Below are 22900 nucleotides of genomic sequence, written 5' to 3' on the forward strand. Positions count from 1 at the left end.
CATTTCAGTGGAAATCTGATTCAAATTCTTTTCTGGCGTTCTTTTATGCCATTCTTTCAGTAAAAGACTGCCCAAGACTTCTCTCCATCATCTCTAACTTGTGCTGTAGAAAGCTATTATGACTCATATACCCGGTGATACTTCATGTACCTTTGACTGATATTCTGTTTTTATCATGCAAGTAAGAGTTCACCCTTACAACGATTCAAACACAATGAATATTCTCATAATTTGTCCTCCAGGGTGTAGTTTGGCTATAAATAATTGTATTTCCTCAAATTCCAGTCACTTCTTAACTTTTATTGTCACTCTCCCAGTGTCAGAACAACTCCCAAACTCATTTTTGATGAAAGTTTCTCTGGATAGATCCATTAGGTATGTCTTCCATGAATGTGTTTGTTATATACCTGTAAAACAATGTTCATATTTCAAAACCAATTTCAAATCAATATGAATTTGGTATAAACCTATAAACATTTTTCAAACACATAATTTTACAGAACACTCCACCTGGGGAAGGAATACGAAGAGAAATAACTTCTGTCCTCCTAAAAATCATGTTCCATATGAGGAAACCAACATGTAAATAAATACTTAGGATGTTTTGGGATGAGCACTATACTGTTACTGAGGTTTACACAAAGCATTGTGACAGCACTGAGGAAAGGGGGATTAATTTGGCTCTGCAAGGTGTCTTTACAGAGAAGGTGATATTTGAGCTAGGTATTGAAGGAAAGTCAGCCACATGTAAAATATGATAAAGGTATGAGGAGAATAAAGGCTAGAGCTTGAGGACAAACAGTTGGGAAAGTGACATGATCAAGTATGTGTTTTACAAACACACTAGTGTTTAGACCACCAGTATGTCCTTCAGATTTGCCCAGGAGGGAGACTCTCATCACCTTAAATGTCAAATGAGAATTCCAGAGAGAAAAGAAGAAATATGAGGAAAGAGAAAATATGAGGTATCCTGGTATGAAGTAAGACATTGAGAAAAAAAAAGAGAATAAAGCTGAGAAAGAACAGACTAGATGCAGACACTAAAGAAGTTGTAAACGTGCTGAACCTGAAGCTGATTACCAGTGGTTGTGAGCAAGAGTATGGTGTGGCTTAACTCTGCTATGTACTAGCCAGATTTCCAACTCTCAGTACCTGTAGTCCTTGGCTACAGAGACTTGTCTGGTTACTACTGCCCATTTTGCCTAGAGGCTAGAAGTGGCAGGGAACTAAGACCCCCCTGGGAGAAGTCCTCAACCAAAGATTGGCAATAATTGGTAGATACAGTCGCTAGCTCCCCTCCTCCATGGATGGCATAACTCTGAGGTATGTGTTTACCTTTTTAACCAAATGAAGCTCTAGTTGCCCAGAGCTGACACCCTTGATAATGCATCCTTTATTGTCTGCCTTCCCCATTCCCAAAGTGAAATTTCCTAGGATCACCTCCCAAAGAAATGAATTGTATTTTAATTGTCATTCCATATGTTGATTAGAAATAAAGTACATGTGAGAGCACAAATGAGAATGGAAAAGTGAAAGGTTGAAAAGTGAACATGAAAAATAAAATAAAAGGAAGGAAAGACAAAAAGGAAACTTGTTAAGTCCTAGAATAGATGAAACAGAAGAATCCAACCACAGATCCCTTAAAATCAGAGGATTTAAAATTTGGCTGCATGTTAAAATAACCTGAGATCAAAAACAAAGAAACCATTCTTTTTTATGGCTGAGTAATATTCCATTGTGTATATATACCACATCTGTTTCCATTCATCTATTCATGGACACTTAGGTTGTTTCCATTCCTTGACAATTGTAAATAATGCTGTACTAAACAGAGGGGTGTGTATATCTTTTCAAATTAGTGTTTTCATTTTCCTTGGGTAAATATTCAGAAGTAGAATTATTATATTGTATGGTACTTCTATTTTTCATTTTTTGAGGAACCTCCATATTATTTTCCATAGTAGCTGTATCAATTAACATTGTCACCAACAGTCACAAGGTTTCCCTTTTCTCCACATCTTTGCCAACACCTGTTGTTTCTTGTGTCATTAATTTTAGCCACTCTGACCAGTGTGAAATGATACCTCATTGTAGTTTTGATTTGTATTTCCCTATGATTAGTGAGGTAGAGCATCTTTTCATGTGCCTGTTGGTCATCTGGATGTCTTCTTTGGAAAAATGTCTGTTCAGCTCCTCTGCCCATCTTTTAATCAAATTATTTTGGGTTTTTTTTGGTGTTGTATCAGTTCTTTATATATTTTGAATATTAACCCCTTATCAGATACATAATTTGTAAATATTTTCCCCCATTTAGTATGTTGTCTTGTTTTTTTGATTGTTTCCTTTGCTGTGTCAAAGCTTTTTAGTTTGAAGTAGTACCAATTGTTTATTTTTGGTTTTGTTTCTTTTGCCTGATACAGAATCATACAGCTGAGGTTGATGTGTAAGAGATTACTGCCTGTGTTTTCTTTTAGGAGTTTTATGGTTCAGGTCTTTCATTTAGGTCTTTAATCCATTTTGAGTTTATTTTTGTGTATGATATAAGAAAGTGGTCCTCTTTTATGCTTTTTTGTGTACCTGTCTAGTTTTCCCAGAACCATTTATTGAAGACAGTCTTTTCCCCATTGTATATTCTTGCCTCTTTTGCCATAGACTGATTGACCATATAAGCATATGTTTATGTCTGGGCTCTCTATTCTGTTCCATTGTTCCATATTTCTGGGGTTTTTTTTGTTTTGTTTTGTTTTGTTTTTTTGGTGTTTTTTTTTTTTTTGCCAGTACCATATTGTTTTGATTACTACAGCTTTGTAGTATGTCCTGAAATCTCGGGTTGTGATACTTCCAGCTTTGCCATTTGCCACAATATGAATGGACCTAGAGAGTAGAATGCTAAGTGAAATAAGCCAGACAAAGACAAATACCATATGATTTCACTTATATGTGGAATCTAAAGAGCAAAACAAACAACAACAACAAAAGAGAGAGAAACAGACTCATAAATATAGAGAACTAACTGGTGGTTGCCAAAGGATGGGAGGGGGGATGGGCCAAATGGGTGAAGGGGATTAAGAGGTTCAAACTTCATTGTAAAATAAATAAGTCACAGGGATGAAAAGTACAGCATAAGGAATATAGTCGATAATACTGTAATATACTTACCGTGGTGAGCATTTCTTAATGTGTATAATTGTTGAATCACTATTTGTACACCTGAAACTAGTCTAATATGCTTAAATTATGCTTCAATTGCTTCAATTAATATGCTTCAACTATGCTTCAATTTAAAATTAAAAAAAAAAAAAACAGTACCGAGTTTCCACACAGAAATTCTGATTTAACTGATCTGGATTTGGTTTGAGGTATCTGATTTTTATAAAAATTTCCCATGTGGGGGCGCCTGGGTGGCGCAGTCGGTTAAGCGTCCGACTTCAGCCAGGTCACGATCTCGCGGTCCGTGAGTTCGAGCCCCGCGTCATGCTCTGGGCTGATGGCTCAGAGCCTGGAGCCTGTTTCCGATTCTGTGTCTCCCTCTCTTTCTGCCCCTCCCCCGTTCATGCTCTGTCTCTCTCTGTCCCAAAAATAAATAAAAAACGTTGAAAAAAAAATTTTTTTTTTAAATTTCCCATGTGATTCAAATGTGCAGTAGGCTGAGAACCACCACCTTGAAGGGACAAAGACACTGTTGAAGAGGTAATAGGGACACAATCATTGTAAATATACAAAGTCAATCTCCTGACTCTTATGCCCCTCCAACCCCTACTTTGTGCTACTCTGATAATTGGTATCCTTGTGATCAGGGGAATAGGTAGAAATGCATACTTGTAAGAGCAAGTGACTGACAATGAATGGAAAAGGAGGGAGAAACAAAAGGAAATCTAGCTGAGTACTGAATAAAGATCTGCAGGGGTACCTGGCTGGCTCAGTCGGTTAAGTGTCTGACTTTGGCTCAGGTCATGATCTCACTGTTCATGAGTTCAAGCTCCATGTCCAGCTCTGTGCTGATGGCTCGGAGCCTGGACTTGCTTCAGATTCTGTGCCTCCCTGTCTCTCTGTCCCTCCCCCACTCGTGCTCTCTCTCTCTCTCTCTCTCTCTCTCTCTCTCTCTCACACACACACACACACACAAATAAATATTTAAAAAAATTTAATAAAAAAATGTAAAAAAAAATCTGAATTGCTCTTGAAGGCTTTGGAATTAGACTCAACAATTTTTTAATGAGCATTTGGTCGATAAGGTCTGCAAGAGGAAGGAACAGAACAAATGTGCCTAAGAGAGAACATATGGCTGGATGTGGGAATTCCTTTTACCTCATTGGGGATAAACCCAACAGACTAGATGACACTTATTCATGATCTCTATTGCCATGACTTGGGGTGGAATATAATTTCCTATTTGATTTTGGACAAGCTCTTAAGGAAAATAATGACACTGCTCCATGTTTGTTGAGGACTGGGTTGGCATGGAGACTCAGTATGGGAATAGATTGAGGATCCACTCCAAGAATCATCATTGAGTGAGCCAAAGGTTCTTACTTCAATGAATGGGATGAAAATAAACACTGCAATAAATGGAAGTCCCCTAAATTTCATCTTCTCAAGGAAAACAAAAATTAGTGGTATAGACGACATATTAGCAAACCCCCCAAAGAAACCTATAGCAAATTTAGAACTAGAAGAAATATTAAGTTTACCTTCATTCATCAGCTGTTCTTCATTTATATCATTTAATTACCATTTTAAAAAATAACTGGTCGTGAATGACACTGTATGGTGCAATGGTAAGAGTTGGACTTTGAAGTCAAACACACCTACATATAAATTTCAGGTTACTAGGTGTGTATTCTGATGTTGACTTCATTGGGTTGTTGCCAGGATTAAATGAGATAAAGATATACAGAGATTGTGCCTGGTGCATAGCTAGTGCTCAATAAAATTAATCAGCAGTTACAGTAGTAGCACTAGTAATAGAAGTATTAATACTAATTAATAATCTTTATGAACATTACTTTCTTCATCTGTAAAGTGAGAAAAAAAAGACTCACCTTGTAAGGGTTTTGAAAATAAACATGCAAATGAAATAATTTATTTAAAATACCCAGGCCAGCATCTGGCTCAAAGTAGATATTCAATTAATATTGTCATTGGTGAGCTATTCTTTGCCCAAGACTTCATGATGTTCCCTTACTGATCCCTGCCTCCACTCATTGGACATGTCCTCAAAATCTCTGCATGTCAGATATTTGACCAATGGGCCATAGTTATTTTTCTACCATGCGGCATGTGACATGCAATTAGAAATGTATATCATCCTAATAATATAGCAGATAAGAAAGTCAGTTTGGTTTGGTCTGCACTCTGAGTTCTCGGTCCCTGATTCCTTTGGTACTCTTCCCCTCACTGGCACTCTTTAGCTGTTGCCAACCCCCTTTAAGTCACTGCTTAAACATGAGTATTTTTATCTGAGGAAAGGAAGCAGGATTATTTCTTAAGACAAAGTCCCCAGCAAAATACAGCACCATTTCTTAATAAAAACCCTCAGGAAAGTTGTGATAGAAGGAACATACCTTAACATCATAAAAGCCATATATGAAAAGCCCACAGCTAATATCACCCTCAATGGGGAAAAACTGAGAGCTTTCCCCCTGAGATCAGGAACATGACAGGGATGTCCACTCTCACCACTGTTGTTTAACATAGTGTTGGAAGTGCTAACATCAGCAATCAGACAACAAAAGGAAATCAAAGGCACCAAAATTGGCAAAGATGAAGTCAAGCTTTCACTTTTTGCAGATGACATGAGATTATACAGGGAAAACCTAATAGGCTCCACCAAAAGTCTACTAAAACTGATACATGAATTCAGCAAATCTCAGGATATAAAATCAATATACAGAAATCAGTTGCATTTCTATAAACCAATAATGAAGCAACAGAAAGAGAAATCAAGAAATCGATCCCATTTACGATTGCACCAAGAACCATAAAATACCTAGGAATAAACCTAACCAAGATGTAATAGATCTGTATGCTGAAAACTATAGAAAACTTATGAAAGAAGTTGAATAAGACACAAAGAAATGGAAATGCACTCCATGCTCATGGATTGGAAGAATAAATATTGCTAAAATGTCAATACTATCCAAAGCAATCTACACATTCAATGCAATCCCAATCAAAATTGTACCAGCATTCTTCTCAGAGCTAGAACAAACAATCATAAAATTTGAATGGAACCACAAAAGACCCTGAATAGCCAAAGTGATGCTGAAAAAGAAAACCAAAGCGGGAGGCATCACAATCCCGGACTTTAGCCTCTACTATAAAGCTGTAATCAGCAAGACAGTATGGTATTGGCACAAAAACAGGCCAATGGAATAAAATAGACCAATTGGAATTGGACCAATGGAATAAAATAGAGAACCCAGAATTGGACCCACAAATGTATGGCCAACTAATCTTTGACATAGCAGGAAAGAGTATCCAATGGAAAAAAGACAGTATCTTTAACAAATGGTGCTGGGAGAACTGGACAGCAACATGCAGAAGAATGAACCTGGGCCACTTTTTTACACTGTACACAAAAATAAACTCAAAATGGATGAAAGACCTAAACGTGAGACAGGAAACCATCAAAACCCTAGAGGAGAAAACAGGCAACAACCTCTTTGACCTGAGCTGCAGCAACCTCTTACTTGCCACATGTCTGAAGGCAAAGGAAATAAAAGCAAAAATGAAATATTGGGACCTCATCAAGACAAAAGTTTCTGCACTGCAAAGGAAACAATCAACAAACTGAAAGGCAACTGATGGAATGGGAGAATATATTTACAAATGACCGATTAGATAAAGGGTTAGTATCCAAAATCTATAAGGAAGTTACCAAACTCCACACCCAAAAAACAAATAATCCTGTAAAGAGATGGGCAGAAGACATGAGTAGACACTCTGCCACAGAAGACATCCAGATGGCCAACAGACATATGAAAAGATGCTCAGCATCACTCACATCATCAGGGAAATACAAATTAAAACCACATTGAGGTACCATCTCACACCAGTCAGAGTGGGTAAAATTAACAACTCAGGAAACAACAGATGTTGGTGAGGATATGGAGAAATGGGAACCCTCCTGCACTGTTGGTGGGAAAGCAAACTGGTGCAGCCACTCTAGAAAACAGTGTGGAGGTTCCTCAAAAAACTAAAAATAGAATTATCCTATGACACAGCAATAGCACTACTAGGAATTTATCAAAAGGACACAGGAGTGCTGATTCATAGGGGCACATGTATCCCAATGTCCATAGTAGCACCATCATGGAAAGATTCACTAATTATGGAAAGAGCCCAAATGTTCGTCAACTGATGAATGGATAAAGAAGATGTGGTTTATATATACAATAGAATACTACTTGGCAATGAAAAAGAATGAAATCTTGCCATTTGCAACAGTGTGGATGGAACTGGAGGGTATTATGCTAAGTGAAATAAGTCAGGCAAAGAAAGATATCATATGTTTTCACTCATATGTGGAATTTGAGAAACTTAACAGAAGACCATGGGGGAAGGAAACAGGGAAAAATAGTTTCAAACAGAGAGGAAGGCAAACCGTAAGAGACTCTTAAATACAGAGAACACACTGATGGTTGATTGGATGGGAGAGAGAGGAAAATGGGTGATGAGCATTGAGGAGGGCACTTGTTGGGATGAGTACTGGGTGTTGTATGTAAGCGATAAATCCTGGGGATCTACTCCTGAACCCAAGAGCACACTGTATACACTGTATGTTAGCTAACTTGACAAAAAATTATATGTAATAAATAAATACATAAATAAATTTAAAAAGACAAAATCCTTAGGGCAGTCACATTAGGAGACCTAGTTAGTCTTTTTGCTTGGACATGGAAGTAACAGCCCAAAAAACAGGTACAACAGGGAAGAACCAAACTCCTGGTCCCCTGAAACACAGGATGAGCCACATGGTATCAGGCAGCTGGTGAAAAATGGAGACCGCTTCTTGTTTTGTAGCTTATTTATAAAGCCCAAGTAACCTCCATCTTGTTGAAGGGGACCTTGAATTTTTGTAATAGAACTGATCCCAGCTTTGATTAAATACCTTTACTGTGAATTTATAAAGCACCTGAATTTATAAAATGTGGCTGTTGCAAAGCCAAATTGTGCAGAGAAATCTGACTCATGATGACAAACCCAACCAAGCACAGAAGAAACAATTATTTCCTATTCCACTCAGGTTGCTGAGGTTGCTATCTTTTTCATTTATCTTAAGTTTCTTTTGGTCTTAATGCTAATTGTTTCAAATAAGGAGTGAATATAGAATAAACATGGCCTAACTTTTTTTAAATTAGCTATTAAATCCTGTAGGACTAACGTTTCCATTTTCCATTTCCTGTCTTCTGTCCCAGTTAAACACAATTATGAAATGATGTACAGCTTGATTCAATCAGCTGACTCAAAAGATATATAGATATATTTTTTTTTTCTGGATAGTAAACTAAAATATATTCATTGTAAAGGAAATGTAGAAACTCCACAAAGGCCAAAGAAGAAAGAAAAATCTCTCACTGCCCCACCAGAGAAATAAACAGTATTAATATGTTGGTGAAGACTACTCCTACACTTTCATATGCATTTGTATGTTTTATCCAATCAGGACGATAATATACATATTGCTTTTATGATCACACTGTAAAGTCATTCAATTTCTTTCTCCATATGATTTTTAATGACTGTATAGTTTTTGCCAAATGGTTAATTTAGATAGCCAATCTCTAATTGTTGACCATTTGGGTTGTTTTGAGGTATTTTCACTATTTTAACACTTCAGGGAACATTCCTGTACACACATTTGGGCACAACTATGATTATTTCTCAAGGATAAATTCCTAAGAGGAAAGTTTTGGTACAAATGGCATGTTTATTTTAAAAGGTATTTTTTTTTTTACTTTGTAGAACCATCACAACTACAACAAAATGACGATTCTTATAATTATTTTTCAAATGACTGATTTGCTTTGTCTCTATCTCAAAAATAAAATATAAAAATTTTTTAAAATGTTGTTGGAAAAACTGGATGGCAAAATGCAGTAGAATGAAACTGGACCACTTTCTTACACCATACACAAAAATAAATTCAAAATGGATGAAATACCTAGATGTGAGACAGGAAGCCATCAAATCCTAGAGGAGAACACAGGCAGCAACCTCTTTGACCTCGGCCATAGCAACTTCTTACTAGACACATTGCCAAAGGCAAGAGAAACAAAAGCAAATATGAACCGTTGGGACTTCATGAAGATAAAAAACTTCTGCACAGTGAAAGAAACAATCAACAAAACTAAAAGGTAGCCTACAGAGTGAGAGAAGACACCTACAAATGATATATCTGATAAAGAGCTAGTATTCAAAATCTATAAAGAACTGATCAAACTCAACACCCAAATAACAAATAATCCAGTAGAGAGGGGCAGAAAACATGAATAGACATTTTTACAAAGAAGACATTCACATAGCTAATGGACACATTAAAGGTGCTCAACATCACTCATCATCAGGGAAATATAAATCAAAACCACAGTGAGATACCACCTCACACCTGTCAGAATGACTAAAATTAACACAAGAAACAACAGGTGTTGGTGAGGATGCGGAGAAAGCATCTGTTGGTGGGAATGCAAAGTGGTGCAGCCAATCTGTAGAACAGTTTGGAGGTTCCTCGAAAAGCTAAAAATAAAACTACCTTACAATCCAGAAACTGTACCACTAGGTATTTACCCAAAGGAAACAAAAATACAGATTTGAAGGGACACATGCACCTCGATGTTTACAGCAGCATTATCAACAATAGACATGGAAAGAGCCCAAATGTCCATCGATTGATGAATGGATAAACAATATGTGGTGTGTGTGTGTGTATAATATATATGTGTGTATAATACACACACACACAATGGCATATTACTTAGCTATCAAAAACATGAAATCTTGCCACTTTCAACGACGTGGATAGAGCTAGAGTGTATTATGCTAAGCAAAATAAGATAAATACCACATGATTTCACTCATATGTAGAATTTAAGAAACAAAACAGACGAACATATGGGAAGGGAAAAAAAAGAGGGAAACAAACCATAAGAGACTCTTAATGATAGAGAACAAACTGAGGGTTGATGGAGGCATGTGGGAGGAGGGGGATAGGCTGGATGGGTGATGGATATTAAGGAGGGCACTTGTGATGAGCACTGGGTGCTGTAGGTAAGTGATGAATCACTGCTGAATTCTACTCCTGAAACCAACATTGCACCATATGTTAACTAACTAGAATTTAAATAAAAATTCGAAAAGAAAAAAAAAAGCTAGCTCTACCACTTACCAGCTATGTGGCTTTGGGCATATAACTAAACCTGTCCTTTTTTAAAGCTTTTTTTAATGTTAATTTATTTTTGAGAGAGAGAGAGAGCTAACACAAGTCGGGGAGGGGCAGAAAGAGGGAGACAGAGGATCTGAAGCAGGCCTCACGCTGTGAGCAGAGAGCCCCATGCGGGGCTCGAACCCACAAACTGTGAGATCATGAACTGAGCTGAAACCAAGAGTTGGATGCTTAACTAAGACACCCAGGTGCCCATAAACCTCTCTGATATCAATCTCCTTCTCCTTGATTATAAAATAAGAGAACAAAATGACAATTCATAGAAAATGCTCAGCACAGTATCTAGTGCATAGTAGAAGCTCAAAAATATTAACCTTAAAATAAATATTTAACTGAATTGAACTGTCACGAGATTGTAGTTGAATCTACAGTATGAACAACTGTACTTCTCTGAGTAATCTGAACCTAAAGTCTGTGTGGGTTTAGAAGAAAATATTTGCCCGCAGAGTATCCATCATAGCTGAAATGGATAATGTATTATTAAGGGGAGGGAAACTTCTTTTACTTCAGACTCAGCCTCTGTGGGGAGAGGAGATGTAAAGTGTCCCTTCCACTGGAGCAATATGGGTGGGCCAGAAGGAGGGGGACAAAGAGCTGTCCTTTCCATCCCCTCCTTGTGGATACAGGCAAACTACTGGAGGCTAGTGTGTGGCACTGGGCCCACTGAGGGGTATTGATTTGTTCTTTCCAGGAAGAAATGCACATTAGTCATTTTTTAATAGGCTGTCTTGTTCTGGAAGGCAACTCCTGTGACTTTGAAATAATGCACTTGTGTGGTTTAGGTATTGCTTGCTTTGGAGGGAAGGTATGCTGTTTTGATTAAGTGGGTACACAGGAGACCTCTGTTCTCGGTCCCATGATTAATGGAGGAAATGTCCTTAGTCCTGTTCTCTGCCCGTTCCTCGCTTGACTCTTATGTATACCATCTCCCCAGAGCTCGCTATGACAAATAACTTGTTCTATGGTGCTCTCTTCTTCCATTCAGTCAAGTGTGTCATTCTACACGGGGAGTTGAAAAGTTCCTAGTCCAGTATCACTTGCCTGGCACTGGTCACTTTCCTAAACACTTCTGCATCACCATATTATTTTGTCCTCACGACAAAAACCCAGTGAGGTCACATACTGACCTGTTCCACTGCCAAGGGAAGTAAGGCACAGGCAGCAGAAAATGGAGGACAGAAAGAATGAGAGATAGCCACCCTGAAGAAGGAGGAGCCACGGAGGCATTTAGGACCTAATTGATCATTTATTACATAGTCATACTGTATAGCAGATGGTGCTTTTTCTACTAAGAAAAATAGATATATTGAACACTAGGAATGTCAGATACTTAAAAACACTTTTCCCAAAATGCGCTGGCACAACTTTATAGAATAGGGATTCCAAAAAATTGTACTAAATATAATTTCCTATATCTGTGAGTTTATTCATTAATTATCTCTATAAATACCTACTTCATGCTTCTTCAGTATAAGACACACTGGAGAAATGGACAAATGAAGAAAACCATGTGACCTCAAGAAGATTATCATACACAGTAGAGGAGATTTTAAGGTACATAAATAAAACTGAGTATGGCAACTAACTTTAGGTTTTCAGAGGAGGGAGAGGCCTATGAAAGTAGCAAGCAGTCCTGGGGAGCTTTTCATAAAAGGCAGTGTGAGCCTTTATGAAAGGCTGTGAGGAGTTCAGAATTGCATGCAGGAAGATGGTATGAGAGCCCACCAGAGAAAGGAGCTGCCATAAATGAACGCATCAGAAGCCGGAAAGCACAGGCCTTTCTCCGAGTGTCAGAATGACTACAGCTGGGCCTGTTACTAGTGAGGCCTATTTTAGAATGCTTCAGAGAAGGAACATGAAGTAACTTCTCTCATAATGTGGGTTCTGCCCACTTGGTTTATGCGTTGTGCAAATTCAGAGCAGCGTTTGTGTGCTTTCTGAAAGCACTGGTGCAATTCTCTGCAGCAGGGATGTGGCAGAGGAAACTCTCCTATTCATATATGGATGCTAGTTTTAGTATAAATTAGTCCCAGTGAAGCTCACAAATAGGGCCTGATTGGACTTTGCACCTTCTGACTCCAGAAATTATTTGGTCTAGAAGGCTGCTTTGAAAACCACCTGGGGTTTCCAGCCAAGCAGGTTTTGTACCCTCCAAGATGTGTGTTGCCTTGTTTGGTGAGCCTGAATGTGGATAGCTGTACAGTTCTGGGCTGATAGCTCACCTACTCTGGATTTGTCCCAGGCAGCTGTTCTCCTGGCTGTCTTTGCTAGATGACCTTTTCTATTGTTGCTTCTACTCGAAGGATAAACCTGGAAATGAGGTGCAAACTCCCTTCCCAGCAGGCTGTAGGACCGGAGGTTTAGGATGCCACCTGGTCTATGCCCTCACAGAATTACTGACCTCAGTGGCCTGGAATGACCTCTGCAGTTATTTTTAAGCCAAGTAGTTGAAAATTAGTCATCACCTAGAATTTAGTATGTGTTTCTTGGCTTCCTAACAGAACACTGTGCTCAGTACATATGTAATATATTTACCCTTGGATGCAACATATAATAAAATAGTGCTGTTTTGTAATAGTTACTCATATTATAGTCCAGGATGATGGATCATCTTGAGCTTTAGATGCTCACTTTGGTCTCAAAAGGAAATTGCTTCAAAGATCTTTTCCCACAGGTGTGCTTGGGTCAGGATGGGCCCTTATCTAGATGCCCTCCCTCACAAACCAAGATCCAACAGGGTTTTATCCTATATCAGCAAGAGGGATACAAGAGGTCTTCTATCTTAGGGGGAGTGTCCACAGGATCAAGACTTGTTAATTTCCAGGTCCTATATTGCCTTCAGGATGACTAGTTTGGCCCCCGACCCCTACTCTGCCCAGCTACTTGGCTCCTGTGGATTCTTTGGTTCTTTACTACAAAGTCACTATTTGACACTCTGTCTCTTGCCTTCCTGGCTAGTCAGTCTCTCTGGTTGTCAGCTCTGTTATACCTTCCCTGGAGCTCCTACAGTCTTTCGACAAAGGGACCACTTACCCAGCTCCTGACCCCTGGTTCTGTCTTCACCATGGACCTAACTAAATCTCAGCATCTTATAGGAGAACCACATGGCCCATTTCTTCCCAACCTTTTTTTCTCTTTCATATGGTTCTGATCCTTGCCTCAGCCCTGTAGACATGGCTACATGTCTTATCTTTGCAAACCTCCACTGCCTGTGTTGGTATAATGACACCATGTCTACATGTAAAATCTTTATGACTCAGCATCCCCACTCGTAGGTATCTATCTAAAAGAACTGATGGGGGGTGGCACCTGGGTGGCTCAGTCAGTTAAGTGTCCAACTCTTGATTTGAGCTTGGGTCATGATCTCATGGATCATGAGTTCAAGCCCTACATTGGGCTCTACACTAACAGCATAGAACTTGCTTGGGATTCTCTGTCTCCCTCTCTCTCTCTGCCCCTCTTTCTCTCTCTCTCTCTCTCTCTCTCTCTCTCTGTCTCTGTCTCTCAAAAATAAATAAAAACATTTTATAAAAATAATAAATAAATACATACATACATAAATACATAAATAAATATATAAATAACTGATGGGGCGCCTGGTGACTCAGTCAGTTAAGCATCCGAGTCTTGATTTCAGCTCAGGTCATGATCTTGCATGCAGTTCATGTGTTCCAGCCCTGCATCGGGCTCTGCTCTGACAGCATGGAGCCTACTTGGGATTCCCTGCCTCCCTCTCTCTTTGCACCTCCCCCACTTGTGCACATTCATGTATGCATGTACACATACTCTCTCTCTCAAAATAAATAAACATTAAAAAAATCAAAAAATAGAAGAACTGAAAGTAGGGACTTCAACAGATTTCTATACGTGAATGATCATAGCAGCACTATTCACAACAACCAAAAAGTAGGAACAACTCAAGTGTCCATGGACAGATGAAATAAACAAAATGTAGTCTATGCATACAATGGAATATTATTCACCCATAAAAAAGAAGTTCTGACATGTGTTATAACATGGATGAACTTTGAAAACACTATGGTGAGTGAAAGAAGCCAGACACAAAGGACATATATTGTATGATCGCACCTATATGAAATATCTAGAATAGGCATATTCATAGATATAGGAAGCAGAGGGGTGCCTGGGTGTAGTTCAGTCAGTTAAACATCCAACTCTTGATCTCGGTTCAGGTCATGATCTCATGGTTTGTGAGTTCAAGCCCTATGTCAGCCTCTGCACTAATAGTGTGGAACCTGCTTGGGATTCTATCTCTCCCTCTCTCTACCCCTCCTCTGCTAACTCACACACACACGTTTTCTCTCTCTCTCTCTCTCTCTCTGTCAAATAAATAAACTTAAAAAAAAAAAGAAAGAAAAAGCGGGGCACCCAGGTGTTGGGTTAAGCACCTGACTTCGGCTCAGGTCATGATCTCATGGTTCATGACTTCAAGCCCCACATCAGGCTCCATGCTGTTAGCACAGAGCCCACATTGGATCCTTCATCCTCCCCTCTCTCTCTGTCCATCTCTCTCTCTCTCTCTCTGTCTCTCAAAAATAAATAAATAAATAAATAAACTTTAAAAATAAAAGAAAAAAGAAAAAGAAATAGGAAGCAGAATAGAGGTTACCAGGGTTGGGGGAAGAGGGAATGAGGAGCTGTTGTTTAATGGGTATAGTTTATACTGGGGATGATGAAAAGTTTTGGTGATGGGTACACAGGATTGTGAATGTTATTAATGCCAATGAAATGTACAATTACAAATGATTAACATGACAAATACTATGCACATTTTACCACAACTTTAAAAACTATTTTTAAAAAAGTCTCTATTAGCATCCCAGTATGAGTTACCCCAAAAGGGCTTTCGTCTTTTGGTGCCCTGCACCCACTTTGCCTCTCAGTACATTTGTGGAGAGTAGTTGGCACATAGAAGTGCACAGATATGAAAAACAGATGAGCTTAACTAAGGATAGAATTGACCATGCACTAAAGGCCTCGCCATTTCCAGCAGAGTTTATTCAGCAGGACTGCCACAGCCTTGCAGAGTTACAAAGACAAATGTACTCATAAGGGAAAGAGTCAAGGCCTACATCTCTTAAGAGAGCAGAGAAGAGCGGCAGAGTAAATTTAAAAGGAGAGGAGGTACCTTGCATATGCCAGAAAGCAGGAACACAGAGCTCACGGCCCCACTCTCATTCTTCAAGCTTCCTTCTGTATCAGCACAATCATAGGAGAAACCTTGTCCCTGAACAACCATTCTGTCCCTGGCACCGTTGCTTCCCCAAGAGGGCAGTGTCTCTGGAATTTGTCCAAGAGCAAAATGGATTTTTAGGGATCAAAGACTTAATTCACATAAAAAGCAAGGTTTACAGCTGGGAAGAATTACTATGTAGTGCTTTTTTCCTCTCCTTTCTGTAATTTATTTCTGGCGTGTTAGAAAGCCCTAGGGGAAAATTAATGTGATTTGTTCAAAATTAAGACTGGCTGCAGTGAAATTTTCATTATACTCCCCAAACCTCAAAATTAAAAAGACACCATGAGTACTTATAGGAATGTCCCTCAGTGCTCTAAATAATTTCTTTAAGGTGTACTCTGTAATTTTTATTGTGTCCCTGAGTTTAAAATTCACTTCCTAAAATATGTGAATGGCAGTATCAGGCAAAGGATGGACACTCCATTTTGTACACAGAAAACAGAAACCTAGGAAGGAACAGTAGCAGCCTGCTTTGATTTGTTTGTGGGAGAGGCAGGACTGGAGCCAAAACCTCCTAATTCTTAAAATCCAGGCCTCTTTTCAGAAATACTGCTCTGAACAGATACAATGCAGGGATTAAGATCAGGTTTCTTGGCTAAGGTCAAAATGACAAGTCAGCAGCATGAAAAATTCTGAGGAGTGAGGGATAAAGCACCCTGAACTCAAAATCTTCAGGATGGAGAGGAGCAGTTTCTAGACCTTAACTTTCCAAGCTGTGTGGGTCCCAGCCAGTGTGGGCCTAGCTACAAGACATGATGGGATGTTGCCTCAGCCAAAGGCCTATCAGGGAAGCATGAGTAAGGCAGAACTGGGCAGGACTGGGACTAAGGGATCTGACCTTGCCTTGGGTGGCCTGTAGTTTAAATCAAAATGTTCTAAATAATAGGGAAGCCTTAGGTCTAGAAGGACATCAACACAGTGAATGGGACACCATGGCAGGAATATCTGAGTAGATTCTGCATGTGAGAACAGGTAAGCAGGGCATCCTTGGGTCTCAGCCAGTGGCTGAAGATAGTCAACTCCAGCACCTTGGAGAGAGAGAGAAATGTAAAAGTTGGTAAAGCTATCAAAGCCTGGTCAAACAAGGGCCTGCCTCCTGGCCAAAGGGTACACAAATCAGGAGAAAAGACAGCAGTTCAGGTACACAAACTAGACACACAGGGTGAGAGTTAAAGCATAATTTGGAAATACTTCTGGCTATAAGTAACAGAAAAACAGCTAACGTTGGCTTAAACCTTAAGAGCATTTATTGTTTAAGCAGTCCCAAGATTCGTTCAGGAGCTCAACAAGGACATAGAGATTTCAGGTTTTTTCCATCCTTCCCTTCTACCATTCCTCAGCAGATTGGCCTTTCTGCCCTTGGCCTTGCTACCCAATGGTCACAAAATGGTTGCCACAGCTATAAGCATTATATCCTCAAATAACTGTCCCCAAAGGCAGAAAGTAGGGGAAAAATATTTCTCAGAAGAGTTCTCCTTATGTCTCATTGGCCAGACCTGTATCACATGACTACCTACAAAACCATGTAGTATTTGAGTATGCACTTCTACAGTGTGAGGTAGGAAAAGGAAAAAGAGGAACAGTTATAGGATAACCAGCTAACAGTACCTGCCACAGTGTGGCAGAGAGGCTTCAGGTTGATGGGATATGCTGGGGCCCAGGGTCTCCCCACCAAGCATCCCCGACACCAGATTTGGGCAACCAGACCAATTCCAGACCCCCATTTCCTAGTAAGGATGGGACTACTAATATTCTTGTTCAGATGGCACAGGGCCTGTATGAGACTAAATCTTTGGTTCAAGGTCTTTAGCACAGACATATGTTTTGGAACAATCCTCTTAACCTAAAACTGTGTGTGTAAAATACCCTCTTCATATAAGACATAATGGCAAAGTCCATCATTTATGCCCTTCCAGGAGCCTGGCTGCTGCCATCAATTCTCTGTCCATCTTTACACCCATGTCAGGAACTGCCAAGCCTGCCCTGCCCCCACCCGGTGACAAAGTGTAGTGAAACTGCCCCCTAAGACTCTGGCCTCCTTGGGTGGCCTTTGGGAAGCCAGGACCTCAAATTAGTGCCTGTAATAGGCTTTCTAGATGTCTTGGCAACTGAGTGTTCTTTTATTTATTTTTATTTATTTATTTTTAATATATGACATTTATGTCAAATTGGTTTCCATACAACACCCAGTGCTCATCCCAAAAGATGCCCTCTTCAATACCCATCACCCACCCTCCCCTCCCTCCCACCCCCCATCAACCCTCGGCAACTGAGTGTTCTGATAAACCAGATGGACCCTCTCCTGACAGATGTAATTCCAAATCACAGCAACTGTAACCAGAGGCAATGATGGCTAATTAGTGACAGCTAACACTTATGTAGCATTTACTATGAGCCAGGAACAGTATGTTCTATCCCCTTTATATGCCCAAACTCATTTAACCCTCATAACAACCTGTGAGTAGGTAGTTATCATCATACCCATTTTATACATGAGGAAACTGAGGCACAGAGAGATTAAGGAACTCACTCAAGGTCACACAGTTAATAAATGGCAGAGCCAGGAGTTGAAGTAGCACAGTCTAGCCCCAGAATCCATGCTCTTAACCACTACACCGCCTCTTATCCAAGTAAACTTTGCAGTGCTTTGAACCAAACATTGCAAAAATGCAGCTCACAGAGACAGTAGGAAGCATATGGATGAAGAAAGAATACTGGGCACTGTCATTCATTCATTCATTTTCCCCCAGGGTCTGGTGCCTTTACCCAGTACTATTGTGGTAGGTTGTGGTGGCACCCAGTGGGCAGTGAGGGCCACTCCATCTCGACATTGGCACACTGTGTTAGTGAGAAACCTAAGTGGGGGTGCCTGGGTGGCTCAGTTTAAGCGTCCAGCTCTTGATTTTGGCTCAGGTCATGATCTCACAGTTTGTGAATTCGAGCCCTGTGTCGGGCTCTGTGCTGACAGCATGGAGCCTGCTTGGGATTCTCCCTCTCTCCCTCTCTCTGCCCCTCTCCTGCTCGTGCACTGTCTCTCAAAATAAATAAATAAATAAATAAACTTAAAAAAGAAAACAAGAAACCTAAATGGAGAGTATCTAATCCAAATATTTGTGTAAAGAGCAGTCTCTGTAGCTAGGCTACTCTGGGCCAGACAAGATCAGACACAGCCTCTGTTAGAATGTAGTTGTCACTTGAGGTATACTTAACATTCCCACATAACAGAGTCTTTGTGAACTTTTTATGATACATAAACAAAACATCTTGTTTCTCATGCAGTTACTTCAAAGAGATTTTATGGCTGCCTGCCTAATGCTGGCATGAAATTGCTTTTGTCTTAACTCCCAGAGACATGAGGTAACAATATTTGAAACACAAAGCTTGCTCCTGTTTTAATTGCTTTGTGACTTTTTTTATCCATGAAGTACCAAATGTAAAATTCATTTTAAAAAGGTTTGTTTATATATACAGATTTCCTCCATGGCTCCTTTTTAAAGGGCACTCACAACTTTATAAAATATATAAAATTTGAGTTAAAATATGCAGACTGTTTCATGACCTTGGGTTTGGGGGTTGCAATGATGAAAGTCAATCACCCTCTGACTTTGGCAGAACCTTTAGGTAACTCGGACTCTGTTGAAGGGAATACCAAAATTCTAAACGCTCAAAAATAATATTTCACCTAAATCGGGTGTTTGGGATTTGCTTCTAGATATTGTGTTAATTATAGGGCAAGAATATAATATTTTCAGCCAAAGGGTGACTCCCTAATGACATCATCTACTTCTGGAGCTACCATTACCTCACCTTAAGCTGATTCACTTTAATTACACGATGGGTGACATTAATGACATAATGTGAGAAATAATCACCAATGAATACCCTAATTCAACCTCTTTGATCATTTAAACCTTGGTTTTGAAAAAATAAGCTATATAGAATGAGGACTTTGTTTTGCACTGCTAAAGTGGAAACTGAAATTTAATATTTAGGATACAGTCCAAAAGCCACCATCTTAAAAGTTCCTTCTGCCTCTGATTAGGGATCTTCTTGTGAGAGGGTTGGCCACATGGAATGGTACCAAGTAAGAACCTTCTAAGGGTCAGTTACAGAGCTAACTCTTAGGATTGGTCCTAAGCAAATGTATGAAGGTCAGGAAATTTTGCCTGTCTGCAGCCCCTTTTCTTGGCTTGGCCCCCTTCCCCTCACTCTCCCACATCTCTCTCTTGTTTTCTCTCTAGTGGAGGAAGGGATAATCAGGGAAGGCCTCAACATCACTGTCTTGACTAAACTCTTGGCTCTTATGTTCCAGTTATCCAGGTTGATTAGATCTATTCAGATACTACTCAGGCAACCCAGACTCAGAGGAAACAAATTTGTAGCAGCATTCTAAATTAATAGCTTTCAGGAGAAAGGCAGTTTTCAGGCTGACCAGTGGATAATACATTCCCTCACTTGCAAGACAGCCTGCTTACAAGGCAGAAGAAAACTGCAATAGTCAGAATAGCTAAGTTAGCCTGTGGTAACAAACAGCTCCAAAACTCAGTGGCTTACAACCAGCAAAAAATATTGCTCACTCACACCAGATGTCTAGCACAGCTCTGCTCCTTGCCATATTCACGCAGACTGTTGAGGCAGAAGGAAAAGAGAAATCATGAGCCACAGGGAAGGGGTACTGAAGAGAAAGAAAAAAAGGGACTATTTGGGGGAACAGTAATACAATCTGCCACAAGTACATGAAATATCTCAGAAGACCCCTAAGCTTAGAGTCAAAAAACGGGGTTCCCCTTCCAGCTCTGCTGCCTAACAAACTCTTGACCTTGGACAAGTCACTTCACCCCTCTGAGCTTCATTTTACAATTAGTAAAATAAAGGGACTGAGTTCCATAACTCTCAAGGCTCAAGGTAGCTTCCAGCTTGGAGACCTGAGGTTCCTGATTGCTAAAATAGGGATCCTTTTACCAACCAGAGCCTTCAGTACTCTGCCAGAGTTTTTCTCTAAAAACTCTAAACTTTTCTGACTCTATCAGAAGGTACCTTATTTGGACTATAAAAAGCCTGATTTCCCAACTGGGAGTCCATTTCTAAACCCCAGAACACAGAAAATGATTCATGTGATCTGTTCTCAATTCTCCCAAGGAGAACTAAGAACAAGTACCATTCTAGATGTACACGAAAGAAGTTAATTCATTACATACAATGGATGCAAATGTGCACCAGGGTCTAATTCCCTCTTGGAACTCTCTTCTGATTATCACCTGGGTCTGTTCTTTGGATTTGAAGGAGCTCAGCTCAAGCTCCCCCAAATCTTGTGCGAAATTCAATGCTGTCCCCAAATGTCTGCAAATAGCTAGAAGCTCATGACTTCCTGACTTCTTCTTAGTAGAAAGTCCAGGTCTTGCGGAGTCTCACTCATACATTTCTCCCTATTCTGTCATCTCATCTCTGTCCAGGTGAGAAAGGCCTTTTCCTTCATCTAGTTGAGGGAAATTAGCTACCCCCAAAGCAAAAGAGCTCTATGTTACATGTCCCAACAGTTAAAAACCCAACAAACAAAATAGATCCTTAATGCTTCATTCCCTCAACGTTAAATCTCTTGGCTCTTAGTGAATACTGCAGTTCTCTTTTTTTTAAAGATTTTATATTTTAAGCAATCTCTATGCCCCAATGTGGGGCTCGAACTAATAACCCCAGATCAAGAGTCACATGCTCTATCAACAGAGCCAAAAAGACATCGCTGCAATTCTCTTTCTTTTTTAAGTAGTCACCTGAATCTTTTCCCCAGTGAACGCTCATTCTGTTTACTTTGATTCCCTTTTCAAAATGTGTACTTGAATTGCTTTTCAAAATTGCATAAATTTTTTTATGAATACAAGAGTCTCCATTCCCTGTGGATCCCAACACAGTTGCTGGAAGGGTAGGGGCATTGTCTTGGACCACACACATAAATAAGAGAAGTGGTAGAGCTGATGTATTGAGAACCGAGGCAAAGTGACACGTGACTCTGGCTTGTAGGTGCTCTCCTCCTTTCTCCTTACATGAATATTTTTAGTAAATGTCAGGTGTTGCTATTTCAAAAACTTTTTAGACTGTGGTCTCATTTCCACATCAGTTTCAACAGAAAACATTCCAAAAACGCCTAAGTTTATAGTAAATACTGACTACTGGATGACCTTGTTCTCAAAGTTATCCACCTGCTCACTGCCAGGAACTTCTCATGAACTCAGCCTACAGCCCAATGCCCAATGCTTTGCCCACTCTTGCTCTCTGCTTCATGTCCACCCTGGGCCTTGCTTCCTCACTCACTCTGTATTTCTTCTCCTTTCTCCTGTCTTCACTCACTCCAGGAATTCTCATCCATCCTTCTGTAGGCAATTTTGCCAGTACCTGTGTTGTCTCCTTTTGCTCTGTCCATGTGCTTCGTCTTCCATCCCCCAAGCAGCCTCTCAAAGGATTTGAGACCCTTCCCTAAATTCTGGTAGCAGCTGATATAATCAAATGTTCACCCTGCTGTGCTGCCTTAATACTGCAGGTTGGGTTTGATCAACCTTAGTAACTATGTCTCTAGGTTTCCTATCAGTGATCTTAGCCTCCTAGTATCTGGGAACTGGGCTTCCTGTCTATTTTGGTTCTCTCTTGTTGCATACAACATACTCCATAAACCTAGGGGCTTAAACAACCATTTCCTTCTTTTTCACCAGTCCCTTGATTGACTGAGCTCAGCTGGGTGGTTCTCCTACTCCACATGATATCAGCTAGGATTGCAGTCATCTGGGGCCTAGCTGAACTGGAACATTCAGGATGGCATACTCACATGGCTGGCAGCAAATTCTGGTTGTTTGCAGGGATGTCAACTGGGGCTATTGACCACTGTACCTCAGTTCTCCTTTATGTGGCCTTGCCATGTGGCTCGAGCTTCTCATACCATGGTGACTGGGTTATGGGAGGAACTGTGTCAGGAATGCACAATGCAAGAGGAAGAAGCATAAGCTGGTAGTTCTATGAATGACTAGGCTCAGAATTCCCAGAATGTCAGCATGAAGCCCGTCTCAAGGCAAGCCCAAATTCACAGGGAGGGAAAATAAGCTGTACCCTGATGTAGAGAGTGGCATGTTTGTAAAGGGGGGGGGGGGTAAGATATTATCGGGGCCATCTTTGGAGACTAGCTAGCACACTGTCTACTACTCCTAGGCACTCAG

At 40.0% G+C, this 22900-nt stretch overlaps 1 protein-coding gene across 2 annotated transcripts in view; it reads right to left on the reverse strand.

Annotated features, from left to right (window-relative positions):
• Positions 1-22900, reverse strand: part of SMPX (small muscle protein X-linked) — a 104371-nt gene that overhangs the window by 48829 nt on the left and 32642 nt on the right. The window contains exon 1 of one of the 2 annotated variants that reach the window (XM_047844207.1): positions 15594-15656. The exons of the other annotated variant lie outside the window; for it this stretch is intronic. The gene's annotated coding sequence lies outside the window, so the exon portion shown is untranslated. Of the gene's footprint in view, positions 1-15593; positions 15657-22900 lie in introns of those variants that run through there. 2 annotated transcript variants of the gene reach the window in all.

The sequence above is a fragment of the Prionailurus viverrinus genome, chromosome X (genome assembly GCF_022837055.1).
Source record: "Prionailurus viverrinus isolate Anna chromosome X, UM_Priviv_1.0, whole genome shotgun sequence".
In the NCBI taxonomy this organism is placed as follows: domain Eukaryota; kingdom Metazoa; phylum Chordata; class Mammalia; order Carnivora; family Felidae; genus Prionailurus; species Prionailurus viverrinus.